Below are 12,513 nucleotides of genomic sequence, written 5' to 3' on the forward strand. Positions count from 1 at the left end.
ATTTTCCCTGGCCTCAGAGGCAGCCCTATGATGTCTTGTTCACCCCACACTATCACCAGGCATGGGAAGTGCAAGTATGGACAGAGCATCTTGCGTTCACTGCATTCATTCAACAAGCTATTTCCATGGCCCATGCTGGGTTCTAAGACTACAAAGCTGAACAGTGGTCATCTTCCCATTGAGGCCCGCTCAGCTCTTCCTACAAAGCAATGCCGTATTCCTCATAGAGACCACCAGAAACTATGAGAGTACAAGGGAGGGGCCAATAGGGGCAAACACTGTGACAGATTGGGAGATTTTTTTAATTGTTCTAATTGTTATACATCACAGTGAAATGCATTTTGACACATTGTACATAGCACACAACTTCTCATTCCTCTGACTGTACATGGTGCAGAGTCACACCAGTCATGTAATCATACAAGTATATAGGGTCAGGTGGGGATTTTAAACTTAATTTTTAATTGTTAAAATTTACTTATAATTGAAAATTACTAATTGTGTGTATTTATGCGGTACAAATACGGAATTTTGGTCTATGTAGTAGAAAGATTCTATCAAATGAATTAACATACTCATCACTTCATCTACCAGTCTGTTGTTTTCTTTCATTGTGTTAAGAACATTAGCAATCTGTTCTTTGGAAGATGGCAAGGAGAAGGAAAAAACTCTCTGCTGCAGAAAATGCTACGGGATACTTAGAAAAAAAATTAAGTTTTTTTTTTTATACTTTTAATAGACTACTGGCAGTGGGAATAGAATGGAGACAATTAAACTTCCCCTGCAGAAGACTCTGTGTGTGTGTGTGTGTGTGCACACATGTGTGTGTGCCTGTGTGTGAACATGGGTTAAAACAATTTCATGATTGCTTTGGTTTGTACACTTCATAGCTAAAAAATAAAACCACTTAATTCTTTCTAGTTTGGCATTTATATCTCCAGGTGAGGTTGCTACAAATTAGACCTTGTAGTCAAATTTTACTTCTAAACACATTTTTTTTTCATTGAGCACAGCTTGTAGCATTATCTCTGTATCTATTTCTACTGGGAATTATAGCTGTATTAGAATAACCCTAGGAATATGTTTAAAGTGAATAGCAGGGGCTAGATACATAGAAGGAACTCTGAACTCCAGGGTGGTGTAACTATTTCTACAGACCTTGACACACACGTGTCGTTGACTCAGTGAAGTGAATTTCTCTAAGCTTCCTTAGATCATTCCAGAGCTAGTTAGGGACCCACAACACATAGCCTGCAATTACACCCCATGATTTTTGCATTACTTATTTGTTCACAGGTGGTTAATAAATACCTCCTGGGTACCTGGTTCATCCATAATTTTTGACATTGACCCAGGCCACAATCAAAATGAAAGTGCAAGAAAGAGCCACAAGTGAATGATTTTATTTTTAGGAGGCATTCTCAGACATTAATTACATCCCTAAAAATCTATGACACATTTGTTTTGCTAGCATTATTCTTGGTCTTTCCACTGTAACAGTATGGATGCAGCAATTTGATGGTTAATTTGAAAAATTCTCATGATTTTCAAGATAAAATATTATAAAATAAGACAAAATAATAAAGAGTCAGCTCTACAGTATTACCTGGCATAAAATAAGTGTTAGCTACCTACATGGAGTGAGTTTTAATCCTGTTTAATTTGCTTCTATTGACCAGTCTTTCAAAGGTAAAATCTGATTCATTCAAGTCTTTAGCAATGACTTCAATAATATGTAGATTCTATCTGGGAGCAAGAGAGAAGATCTAGGTGTCTTCTGAGACCAAACAATGCCTACTGATTAATTGAGGCACAAACGGATCTGTGATTCACAAAGGTGATCCATTGGCAGATGAGTTAAAAAGCAGGGAAAGTTGAGCTCCTGCCCATCCTGCAAATAACATTGCTCTCAGGAGGGACTTTCTAAAACGTCAACAATTAGAGGATCATTTATAAAATATAAAACCATTCAATGTGCTTGTGATTTCTTTTCATGCAGAGCACATTCAATTTTCTTGTTGCCTGCCTTTCTTTTCATATATTCATGCAAGAGTTTGAACACTACTGCAGATTTCACTTAGCCATTATGTTTGTGTCAAGTGTGAGAATGATTGTTTTCCTGCTAAGGTTCAGAGGGGTGTTTTACAATCCACATGAAGAATGGCTTTGCACAGCTGTTACAGAGCTTCATGTGGCTTGGGTGATTCATGCATGAGTGTAATGGTGTCTGGGTTTTGATGTTACAGCTTTGCCCAGCCATCAGTAGGATTCATGAATAGCCATCTTGCAGTTAAGTCCTCAGCATCCCTGCTTCTGAGTGGAATGTTACCTTCCTAGATGAAGGAGAGTCTGTGTGTTGCTGGCTTCCTTTTTGACCTGGCCCTGCCATCACTGGGCTCTTTTCTATGTGCTTACCTGCATCAGGGCATCCTCAATAGTCTCTTCTGTGCCTCCAAGGGCTATCACAAAGCACAGTAGAGCACAAGTGCCTAGTTTACATGTCATGATAGATGCACAAAGGTCAGTGGCACTGGAGATAGACAGTCACAGGGTATTTGAATGGAATTTAGTCTCAGCTTTTGTTTGTCCACTTCTTAGCTAAAAACTAAAAACCTCTTAATCCTTTCTAGTTTGGCATTTGTATCTCCAGGTGAGGTTGCTACAAGCTGGATCTTGTGGTCAAATTTTATTTCTAAACACATTATTTTGGGAATTGAGCAGCACCACACCAGAGGCCATGGCAAGGTCTCTTCTCCTGGGGCTGCACCTGCTGGCCAGTGTGGTAAGCCATTGTTGTAGATTGTGGCCACCATTAGAAGATGGCGCCGGCTTCCACTGTGGCCTGTGATAAACAAATTCTTTTGTGGAGAGTTGGCACGCTATCCCTTGCCACCCTATAAGAAAGATCCACGCGGCGGCTTAAGATTGGTACGTGGGAGGCTTTATTAGGCTGTGCTTGGGCCCTCGGGGGTAGAGAGAGAGAGAGGTAAAGAGAGGAAGGTCACTAAAAGATACTTTAATCAAGGCCTGAATAAACTGCTGAAAGAAGATTCCTGAGTTGCGTCTTCCTTGCGGGCAAGGGGTCGCGACAGGCCAGACAGTGGCTTAGCACTCTCTTATAAACCAGGCCTTATTTCAGTCACACTGATCCATAGTGATGCTTTCTTTTGTCCCCTGAAGAATCTTGCCTGCATGTTGCTGCTCTGGCCTGATTCACCACCTGGGTAAGGGGGTCTGGTCACACTCATGCTGGCTATATGGATATCCTGTGCTCATTGGCCTCACTCAGCAGAGTATCCAAGGCCACATTACCTGTGATTCTTGATTTTTGAAAGAAATCTGAGTTGGCCAAAAATGTAAAAGTCATGAGGTTGAATAATACTGGCAAAAAAATTAAAATAAAGTCAAGAATAAATTTGTAGGAGTTGGAATTCTTCTGAGTTTTCTTTCCCCTAACTAGTATAACCTAAAAGTTCTTTTCCCGCAAAGTACATATGTTGGATCTTTACTCCCAGAGCAATCGTATTTGGAGGTGGGTCTTTGGGAGCCCTTGTGATGGGATTAGCTGTATGAGAGATGTGGAGAGATTTTGTTCACCATGTGAGGACACAGTAAGGAGGGCATCTGCAAATCAGGAAGAGAACACATCAGAAATTGAGTTGGTCACAACTCTGATTATACTTTCAGCTTCTCTAGAATTGAAATGAATGAAAGTTTATATGTTAAGCACCCAATCTGTAGAATTTTGTTATAGCATCTGGAGCCAGATAAGATTTCCACAGAAGTCACGCTTCAGTTGAAAATAGTAGTTGGATAAAATTTGAAAAAAAAATAGAAATGCAACACTTACAGGGTATGTTTTATATATGTATTTTACAGAAACCCTGTAGCACAGAAATATTCCCTTGCCAAATGAAGAAATTGGCAGTAGAGAGATGAGATTTCTCTTGGGCTCACAGCCAAACATGGGTGGATCCTGGATTCAAACCCTATGCCAAGGGATGATCTGTCTCATTTGGATACTGTTAGAGGTCAGAGATGCGTGTCAGTGGTCTGGGTAGGGTGCTAAGCTGCTCTTAAGGCAGGCAGCTTTGGGTTGAGCAGTAAAGATATAGCTGCTGGGAGCTTCTGTGTGTCTGGGCTAGCTGGTTTGCTGGAATGGTTCTATGCTTGATGAAAGCCTTCAGGAAGGAATCTCTTACTGTGTCTACATTGTAAATTGCTTTATCATGGATATGTATATATTAAAAAATATAGCATAAAGAGGGTTCAATACTGAAGTTTTAGCTATCTGCAGAATGTCCTAAAATGTACCCCCTGTGGATTAGAGTATACTACTATAATTTTGCATATATATATATATATATATATATATATATATATATATATATATATATCTTTACTAAAAATATATATATCACTTATCTAGAACTTGCTATAGGCCAGTCACAGTGCTGAACTTTCTGCTCATATTATTTGACTTAATTTTAACAATATTTCAAGTGGCATTGTCCTCATTATCCCCATTTTGCTGAGGGGCAATTAATGCCTAGGTGTATACCTGTCCATTGTCATGCACATAAGAAGACTCAGAGCCAAAATTTAAACAAAAGCAGTGAAAGATCTCACTTTTATGTGAAATATTAAAAAAAGGAAACAGGAGGGAGGTGCCAGGAACTAGGGTAGGGGGAAATGGGGGAGTGATGGCCAAATAGTGCAAACTTTCAGGTATAAGAAATATGAGTTCTTGGGACCTAACATACAACAAGTTGACTATAGTTAATAATAATGTATAGTGCACTTGAAATTTGCTAAGAGAGTCCATCTTAAGTGTTTTCATCATCCTACCCTACCACAGAAGCTCTGTGAGGTAATGGACATGCTAATTAGATGGGTCGTAGCATCTCCCTCAAACAAAACATAATATTGTGCACCTTTGATACATACCATTTTTATTTATCATTGTATCTTAGTAAAACTGTGAAAAAATAAAACTATATGACTCTGGAGATGACATGCTTTACCCCAATTCTGCCTGCTCCCATCTTGGAACCCTGCTCCTGGCCACTCTCATAAAGTCTGGGATCAGCCAGCTCAAATTTATTCCACTCTATCTCAAAAATGGAAGGGCAGACAATCATGCAGTTGAGAAACTTCTCATCTTTGGTTTTGATATTCTCTAAATGAAGAATTACTTTTCATTCTATGGTGTAAGAAGAGGGAACAAATCCTAATCTCCTTCTAGTGGTTCTCCAGTTTCTTTTTTTGTAGTCAGTGAGAGGATGGTACAGCAGACCCCTCAGCATCCTCTGGCTGGTGTGATCCTACAAGAGGCAGAGTACCATCTCAGCATTTTCCCTGGGGTTGACTGTGCAACAGAACCACAAAGAACACACTTCATGCTGGTATCATTGATACTGCTCATTCAAGGCCCATTCCAAAAGCCAAATATATATATATATATATATATATATATATATATATATATATATATATATATATATTAATTAGAGGATGAAGATTGTTAATATGGGACTATGGGCTAGGAAGGCAGGATTCTGTTAACTCCTGAAGGATAGGTAAAAGTAACAACAACAATAATAATAGTAAAAAATGACTGAGTACTGGCTATGTGTTAAGTATTGTGTTTATGGTCTCCAGTGGAGCATGAGTTCTTCACAGTAACCTGGAATTGTATCATTTTGCTCCCATTTTATAGATGAGAAAACTGAGGTTTAGCGATTAGGCAACTTGCCATCAGTTAAAAGTTTAGGAGATGTCCAGATATTAAAGTACAAATGATTATGACCACAGGGCTAAACTGACTGCTGTAGGATTAAAAGGGAGTTACTGAGTTGGAGAAAATTCTGCAAAAATAGCTTGTTCTAATTTTAGTGCTCCCGGTTTAAAAATTATTGGAAGATACCTTCATTTTCATGCTGTCTTAGTCCTTTCAGGAGGCTTAGTTTATGAACAAAATAAATTTATTTTTTACAATCTGTAAGATGAAAGGCAAAGCTCAAGGTACTGGAAGATTTGGTGCCTGGTGAAAGCTGCTTTCTTCTTCATTGATGGTACTTTCTCAAATGTCCTCACATGGTAGAAAGAGTAAAAGGAAGCCTCAGGGGTCTCTTTTATAAAGGAACTAATCCCCTTTCTGAGCATTCTATCCTCGTGTCTTGATCACCTCCTAAATTGCCACCTCCTAATAACATCTTTTTTGGTGTTAGGATTTCAGCATTTTCATTTCTGGGGACAAACACATTAAGACCATAGCATATTCCTTCTACAAGACAGGGTCCTGGGCTCAGGAGACACAAAGACAAATGTATCTTTCTTTGAAAGAACATCTTCTAAGGGGTATGACAGGGTAAAACTCCTTGGAAGACTGCTGTAGGCTGTACAGGTGCATAGTTCAGGGTAATTGTGGGAGAAGACATCTCCAAAGGAACATCCCCAATGAGGCCATGGTGGCCAGCTGATGACTGGGTGACACAGAGGATGGCAGAATGGACCCAGGGAAAGTCTTGGGTTTGGGTGAGATTTGGACTAGACAGATCAAGAGCAAGAAGGATGGGTGAGAAGGACAACAGACCTCAGTTTCTATACACTGGAATTGAATTGAGTGGGAAGAGTGTATGCCAGGGTGAAAATTGGGAATCAGAGCCCATGAGCAGTTTGGCTACACCATGCTGTTCCTATTGTCTTCTTATTCTGTTTTTGTTATTGTTGTTTTACTTTGTTTCTCTCTCTTCCAATGCTGGAGATTGAACTCAGGGCCTTGCATATACTAGACAGGTGCTCTAGCCCTAACCTATAACTTATTTTGCTTTTTATTGAGCCAAACTTGATTAACCAACAGATTCATATATGAATCTGGATTTTTCTTTTCCTAGTAAAGGAGAAGGGCAGCCATGCTGGACTCACTCATATGGGACAGCAGTTGGTATGAGGGTCCTTGTCCTCCCACCAAGTGCTCAGCCTTCTCCTCTGGGTGTGCTCAAGCTGCACCAAACCCCCTCATGAAACTGAAAGATTGCATTAACCTGAGTTTATCTGACACTTTCAACTGTAACTTCTACCCTAAAATGTCTGTGTGGAAGTTGCTGGTTTCCTAATGAGGACAAAGAAGATCATAGTAGATGAGGAAACCCGAGGATGACTGGGTATTGACTGTGTAACCTACATGGATCTTGAAGACACTCAAATGTGGGTAGGAGTTGGAAAAGTGATCCCAAGCATCATTTAATATGAGGAAGGCAGTTAGGATCAATATGTGGTGTGGATGGATGGAGGGGGAGCTAAGATATTTATACTTCAAAGAAGATTTCTTTTTTCAGGCAGGTGGGAAAGCAAAGACATTTCACAATCTACATTCTTTCTAATGAAACAGAAAAGAAAAACAGATATACTGATTAATTTATTAGTGGGTCACTGTGTGTGTATAGGCCTCTGAAAATCCCTAAAACACCCTATCTGTGTGATAGCCAATTATTTGACAATCTTCTGTTTAGCACTCTAGAATATTAAGAAGCAAACTTGAAAATATAATAAAATTGGGCTTTTAAAAAAGTTCAATATATATGTTCTAAACCTTGAATAGATTCTTTTCAGAAACCAACAACTGTGGTATTGCATTTATCATTTCAAACTTAGGCAAGTAACCTAGAGATTACTTGTCATATTCATGATAATAGCTGATGAATATGGTGAAAATTACCCAGGTTTTATGCCATAAATTATATTATGTAACCTCTTTAGCACTTAACTGAGTGTCAATCATTTCTTATGTAAATATAAAGCACCACTTACAATAAATAGAAGGAAGATAAGTAGAATAAAAGAAGGGGGTCAGGGAGAGGTGTGTGGGAGAGAAGGGGAAAATTCTGGGGAATGTAATGGATCAAATTATATTGCATGCATCTATGAATAGGTTATGATGAAGCACAGTATCATTTAAAATTATAATTCACTAATTAAAGCATAATTTTAAAAAGATGGAAAATGCTATGTTCTGGTTGTGTATTTGGAAATAGATTATGGAGACAAATTAGGTAATTTTAAAAAAAGAAAACACTGATAACTCATGATGTGGTTATTATGCCACATCAGTTTGATTTATGACAATGAAAAAATGATTTTGTATTGGAAAATCAATGAGTGATTCACCATGTTAGCTAACATAGGAGGAATTGATTATTATCATTTTTAATCAATGGAGGAAAAGTTTGAAAAACTCAACGTCAATTTATAATAAAACTCTTAGAGGGAAAAGGAGGGAGATTTCTTTACTTGATAAAAGAAACATTTCCATTGCAACTATTACAGTTGCTGGTGAAATGCCCACCATCTTTGGTATTGGGAGAAAGACAAAGCTGACAGCTAAGGCAACCCTGCTTGATAAGAGATTCCAGCACCTGTAGTAATGCAAATAAAAGAAGTAAGAAATGTATGGACAGTAAAGGAAGAAACAAAACAATTATACTCCCAAATTATACCATTATGGGTATAAAAATTCTGGAAGGATCTTCAATTTCATTATTAGAATGAAGTCCATTTAGTAATATTAGTTTTGTATTACCAAGTAAAACATAAATACAGGAACATCAACTACATTTCCATATACCAGTACCAAAAAGGAAAAATTAAAATTTGGGTTAGATAATCTACATAATTCCATAAAAATACACTTTCCCAGGTATATTAATAAATGATAAAAATACTTTTACAAAGAAAAACTATAAAATGGGATTGCAATTAGCTAACATATACTAAGTACATTCATAAATGTTCTACACTCATTAATTAGGTTATTTTGAAGATTAAAATATGGGAATATTTTGAAGTTACCTACCAACTAATGATCCAATGTTCCACAGATTTTCTTGGGTTAAAATTTGACAAACTGATTTTACACTTTGAATACAAACACAAAGAATCCAGAATTGTCAAGGTAGTAGAGGAGGACTATTCTTTTAGGAAGACTAGTCCATTGTAATTTTTTTAAGAGAGTGGGGGAGAGAGAGAGAGAGAGAGAGAGAGAGAGAGAGAGAGAGAGAGAGAGAGAACTTTTTTTAAATAATTTTTAGTAGTCGGCGGACACAACATCTTTGTTTGTATGTGGTGCTGAGGATCGAACCCGGGCCGCACACATGCCAGGCGAGCCTGCTACTGCTTGAGCCACATCCCCAGCCCAGTCCATTGTAATTTTAAGATTAAAAGATAGTGTGAAAGTTATGGTAGTGCTGCACTTCTGAAAGCATTGCAAGAAAGATAAAGGAGCAAGGTGAAAAGTGTGGAAAAAGACACACACACACATACACACACACACAGGAGAACACTATGGTGCATTCTTTTTTGTGTGTTTTTAAAATATGTTTGTTTATAACAGAGTGGTCTTATACAAAAGCAGAGAAAAGAATAGCCCTTTAAAATTAATTTCAATTCAATATCCACATGAAAAAAGAAGAAAGGAAACTTTGTTTCTTTCTTACACATGAATAAATTCCCAGTGAACTGAGATTAAAACATGAAGAGCAAAACCAAAAGGCTTCTAGAAAACAATATAGTAGAATATTTTCATGTCCGTTGGGCAAGGAGAGGTTTCTCGATAAGGGCACATAAGTAAGTGCCAATAATAAAGATGAAAAAATATGTACAGATTTTGTGAGTTATGGTAGTGCAGCACTTCTAAAAGAATTTCAAGAAAGACCAAAGGAGCAAGGTGAAAAGTGTGGAAAAAGACACACAAACACACACACACAGACACACACACACACACACATACACAGGAGAACACTTGTGGTGCATTCTTTTTTGTGTGTTTACAAATATGTTTGTAAAAACCACCTTCCTTCAAATATTTGTATAAAATTAACAAGTTAAAATTAAGAACATCTGTACACCAAAAGCCAGCTTCTCTAAGAATAAAAAAATGATTTGCATCCAAATGAATAAGGAAAATAAACAAATATTTAGAAAACTAGATAATAAAGTATGCATTTCTCCAAATAGGACATCCAAATGTTCAATATAAATTGATATTAATTTTTTATAAATTACCAAGGAGATTCATAATGAAAGCACTATCTGATACCTCCACTCATCCACCAGAGTGATCAAAATGAAAAGATGAAAACACCAAGTGTTAACAGAGATGAAAAACAACTGGAACTCTCACACATGGTGGGTAAGAGTGTAAATTAGTGCAAATAGCTTGGAAATCTCTGCTTAATCAGGGTATTTTTATACCTTGTGGGCCACCAATTCCACTCCTTGTATAAGCAACCAAAATGTGTATATAATGTTCATCAAAATATGAGGATGGAATGTGAATAGCAGTGTTGTTAATCATAGCCCAAAAACTATAAACAAGTCATTTACTACTCATCTGCAGGAGAATTAATAAGTAACTTCTATTGTATTCATATAGTTGAGTCTCCGTTTTGAAAATGGAATCCAGTGTAATAGAATGCCTATCAATTCATTTGGTTGGAAGTTTAAAAATGAGAAGGTAGCTGTCTTTGGGAAAAGGGGCAAATGAAGGAAATGGGCTAGGAACAGGCCTATTTTAGGTACTCTGATGTTCTACAATGGTTACTGTTTTTTCTTTAAATATTATCTTAAATAAAGAAGAAAAAACACTTTCCTTAAAAATATTTGTATAAAATTAACATGCTAAGGAGATAGGCCTGTATTTCAGGTCCTAAGAGTAGCATGGGACTCCAAGCCTGTGTAGCCTGAAGCTTCTCTAAGAATTTTCATATTCATGTGGACATTGTTTGAATAACTGAGTCATGAAGTGTTCTCATTCAACACAGAGCAGCTCACTGTCACCACAGCTATGGAAGAACCACATGGGGCCAGGATGACCAAGAGCCTCTGTCCATCTCATGGGGATGGAAGGTCAGGGCAGAGCATCTTCAGCAATTTTTGTTCTACTGTGAGGTCATTAGTGCATAGGGTCTTCCTGGGATGAGAACACTTTTTAGTGAGTAAACTTGAAAGGGTAGGCTCTGTGAACAGATAGTGTCCATCAAGTAGACTTAGCGGGAAAAGAATTAGGGAACAGAGAGGAGGTCAACTAGACAGGAATCAATTGAATAGCTGTGTGCCTGCTGCCTGCTGTCCAAGGCATGTTGAGATGTCTAGCATCATCACAGGAGAGCTGGAGGCTCAGGCCCACATACTCTTCAGGAGATCCATGGTCTTTGAGAGCCAGCACTATTACACCTTGTCCCTGGCATCAGCCCCTCCATGCCTATTAGAAATAACATATTCCAAACAGCCCCTGGACACCCTCAGCTTACCCATCTTCCCACACATTTGTCTGCAATGTTTCCCCATTTCAAACACATTTTTTTCTCTTTAGTGGATCCTACACCTTCTGGAAAAATGAGGCTCCTATATTTTCATTAAGATGGATGAACTAGCTGCTCAATTCCTGGTGTTTAAAAGTATGCCTTGTTAATTTTTATTTGCTTTCCACCTAATAGGTGCTTGGTCCTGTGTTGATGAAATAATATTACAGAAAAAAGAACCATAGTAGAAATACATTTAGAATTATTATTTTCTCATTAGATTCATAAATTGCTGTCATAAATTGTTAGTTATGTCATTATTCATGAAAAGGAAACATGACTTAGGTTATAATTTTTAAACTCTTGCCCAAATCACTAGTTATTTTTATTAAAATATATTTTCTCAAATAATTAACTATGGGAAATACTACATTTTTATTTGAAGCTTTGAAAATAATTCTCTATAAAATAGGCACTTGCATTGAATTATGTTCAATGTTTCAAACTGACACTTTCAATTGTTTTCTTTTGGAAAAAAGTAGAAATAAAAGTTCATTTGAAATGGAGCATTTTAAAGAGATTGAATGGTTAGCATAAGCTGAAAAAGATGTGGGCTTATTTTGTTTCACCACAATCTGGTTTGTAGATTTATAATTGTAGGATTTTGCCACCCAGATAAGAATTAAGCACTTAGATTTAAACAACTCAGGCCAGAATGAACTCTACAGCCTCAGTTTTATTGTGATCGAGGCTGTACCCCAAGGGAGCTCCAGGTGTATATGCTAAAACCAGTAGCTTTTGAGACCTCTAAGGTGAAGTTAACATAGAGCAATCTGAGGTGCCGGTGGATTCCAGCAAAGAAAGTATGAATTTTTATCAAAGATTGTTGTTGAATCTAATCAAGTTTTCAGAATAACTATTAAATATACAAAAAAACTTTCTAGCTTTTGAAATGAGTAATTTATCAATGGCCTGTCTATTGGGATGGGGGTGGGGGTTAATCTGTTTGTAGTGGTTTATGTAAGGAGTTAAGAGTTATTACTCAAGAGAGTACACCAGTATCAAAGGCATTGGGGTCAGAGGACCTCAGGTTTGAACCTGATCTTTACTCAGCATCTTTTCACCTCTGAGGCCATGTGGCTTAATCTTGGCTACAGGAGCAGAGGTACTTGGTTACAGAGTGCTTGGGGGTAGGGAGCTGGCCTATCTTCTG

Source organism: Callospermophilus lateralis, chromosome 1 (assembly GCF_048772815.1).
Source record: "Callospermophilus lateralis isolate mCalLat2 chromosome 1, mCalLat2.hap1, whole genome shotgun sequence".
NCBI lineage: Eukaryota > Metazoa > Chordata > Mammalia > Rodentia > Sciuridae > Callospermophilus > Callospermophilus lateralis.